The sequence below is a fragment of the Mus caroli genome, unplaced genomic scaffold (assembly GCF_978045245.1).
Source record: "Mus caroli unplaced genomic scaffold, Mus_caroli_1 scaffold_2, whole genome shotgun sequence".
Lineage (NCBI taxonomy): Eukaryota > Metazoa > Chordata > Mammalia > Rodentia > Muridae > Mus > Mus caroli.
The window spans coordinates 89735648-89739103 of record NW_028227257.1 but is presented as its reverse complement, the minus strand read 5'-3'; positions in this window follow the sequence as shown (position 1 = coordinate 89739103).

Here is a 3456-nt window from a genome sequence, read left to right as displayed (position 1 = left end):
ATACAGGGGAAGTTGGTAACTTGCATTTCCCAACCTTAAAACATCTTTTTAGATCCTCAAACACTTTGTTAGATCCGAAACAATGTAAGCTTTTATGACTTTAATCTTCATGAACTTTATACCTCCTTTGTGGATTTTCTTTTCTTTTTAATTTGATTATAAGGAAAATATGAGCCTGTAACTCCCTAGTCTTCAATCTCACCCACGTAAGCAGGAAGTACAAAACGAGCAGCTTCTGCATCTTTAAAGACATCACTGACTTACTGCTTCCTGACAGTGACCCAAGGCTCCTCTAGGAATGGCGCATCCATCTTTAGCTGCCAGGCCCAGCTTTGACAGACTTTTCTGTAAAGCAGAAATTTTGAAGGGTTCTCTTATCTTGTCACAGCAAAGTGGGGCAATCAACCTCCCCATGACCTGCATGTCCCCAGTTTGGACAGTGTGCTGTCAGCAGGCGAAGTAAAGGGCGGTTTACAGCCCAGTGTCCAGCTTTGCCACATTTGAAGCAAGTGCCAGGTGGAGAGCCTTCTGTGCCCATCATCTTTGGGGGAGATTAGGGGTGCTGCCAGGAACTGATGTGTCTCTCTGTATGAAAGGCCTTTTGTTATTAAAACATCTTAAATGCCATATTCTGCAGATCTCTGAGGTGTTTGAGGACCACCTATCTATATAAAGTAATCTAAATAGAACCATGTTGCTTGTTTCTAGCTATTTTCTTTCTGCATAACTTTGAAAACAAATACAAGGGGGCTGAATAACATATATTTCTGTATATAACTAAACTCGCACCTAACGTGACTACAAATTTAAATGTTTACAGGTGGTTGATTTCTAACTTGCATTTCTTAATTACTCTTAACAGTTTACAACAGTAGCTGTCATAAAATGAGGACTATACATCAAATTTTTAAATGAGCTGCATATGCATATATGCCTTATACAAGAGTTGAATCATAGATACAGTATGTTGTAACAACTATAACCATAAATTTCTATCATCACATGAAAATCCATACTAATCTAAAGTATTTGAGACTTGTTGCCTTCTTTAGTCTAAAGGGAGATACAATGATCAACCTTTTGTTCCTTATATCCCTTTATCTCCCCTGCCTGCTTCCACCCAACACTAGATAGGAGAGCGGGAGAGGAGAAAGAGATGTGATCCCCAACTCTATCCTTTCCTTGGTTTCTTCCCTGATCATGATCAACAACAACTTGTTACCAACCGCCCACCCCAAATGACAACAAACATCCATAACCCACCAGATTCACCCCACCTCTCAGGACTGAGGGTGACATGGTCTCTAAATTGCTTCCTGCTGTCTAAGGTTAACAACATCTTTTGGGGATCCTAATAAAATTGGGATATTGGCCAAGTCCTGGGAGAACTGGCTGTTTAACTCGCTGTCCAGACTCTATGGGATCATCTGGTACTAGGACGGTGCAGAGCTTAAATGAAGTTCTGGCTGGAGCAGTCTGTGAGGCTGGACCAGCTGAGGCCTCTGAAACTCTCCTGGCTACAATCATGGAGGAAACTGCAGCAGAGGCAGTCCGTGAGACTGGATCACTGGGGACTGATTGCTTTGTCCTATTGCAATATCATTTTTTAAAAATTGGATTTATAGGACTGGAGAGATGGCTCAGTGGTTAAGAGCACTGTCTGCTCTTCTAGAGGTCCTGAGTTCAAATCCCAGCAACCATGTAGTGGCTTACAACCATCTGTAATGGGATCTGATGCCCTCTTATGGTGTGTCTGAAGAGAGTGATAGTGTACTCACATACATAAAAATAAATAAATAAACTGGATTAATAAAATTCTTATTGGCTCTTTGTTTTTAATACGGTCTCAAGTAGTTTAGGCCAGCCTCTGACTTACTGTGGAGCTTACATAGCCTTACATCTCTTACTTCTACTTCCCAAGTGCTAAGATTCTAGGTGTGCACCCCTATGCCAACTTGGTTTTAGTTATTTTTAAAAATGGGATGCTGAGGGTAGGACCCAGAGCATGTAGGGCCTACATCTTTAGCAAGCACGCTACCAGCTGAGTTACATTTCCAGTCTTCATGTATGTGTGTGCATGTGTGTTTACATGCATGTATGAGTATATGTGTGTGTGTGTATGTGTTGCTAGAGACATATCTTCTGGCCTCCATCTTGTAAGGAGAACACTAACACTGAGCTATATCTCTAGCCCAACCCAATGATTCCTTTGTTTCTGATATTACTTTTATTTTAATTAATAACTAGATCAAACTGGGTATAATGATTGTTATCATTCTGTCTAAACTCCTCTCCACAGTTACCTGGCAATAGCCTCGGCATGGGCCCACTGAGACATCCCCATAACTCACCACACCTCCATAGAACATAACTGCCCCCTCTCTTTATCTTTATACAAACACATCAGTGATGCACACCTTTGATACCAGCACTTAGTAGCCAGAGGCAGGTGGATCTCTGTGAGTTTGAGGATATAGAGAGTTCTAGGACAGCCAGGGCTCCATAGAAAGACCTTGCCTGAAAAACAAAGTAAAAAAAAAAAAAAAAAAAAAAAATCAAACTGTTTAGCCTTAACTGACCTGGAATCCACTGCATAGACCATACTTACCTTGAACTCACCAAGATCAACCTGCCTTTGTCTCCTAAGTGCTGGAACTAAAAGTTTGCTAAGTTATGCCTGGTGTAAATGGACTTAAATAAATTCTATTTATTATTATAAGAAACGACCAGCCCATCAATAGTTGAGTCAGAGTCCTGTGGGTTTATTTGATCATCTTAGTACAATTGCTGGGGTATTACCCCTAGTCTATTTTCCTGTACTGTAGTCTGTCTACTTTCCAGCGGCGCTCCCCCTGTACCTGCTATTTGAGTCTCAGGTTATTTCTGCTCCATTAGTCGGTCCTCAGAAGGCATTTCACTGGCTTCATATCCCTAGTCCAGTATGTCTGATGGAGACCTCCTGTTCTCTTCGTCCTTCTTCTCCTCCTGTCTCCATCTGCCTCCTTCTCCTCTCTCCTCCTCTCTTGGGCCCTACCTATAACCCCTAGTCCAGTAACTGAAAAGTACCTACCTCTAGTCTTCCGAGTAATTAGTTATAGCCATTTTTATTTAACCAATAGCTTCAAAAATTTGGAAGCAAGGTTTACACAACAAAGGCTGGTGTACCTGGGAATTCACTATCTGGGGCCAACTAGAATTTAGCATTTGACTACATAGCAACACCAGACCAACCTCTATCCTATCAGCCGGGCTTAAATTTTTATTGTTTTATATATTTGTTTGTTAGTTTTTGAGACAGAGTGCTTTAATTACAGGTATGTGCTGTCCCACTGGAAACAACAATTCCTTCTGTCCTTTCTTCCTTCATTTATCTTTCTTTCATGGTAATGAAAACTTGTTGGGGTGACCTTTCTTTACAATGGTCAAAGGATGTGTCCCTGTATTTTCACTTGTTAG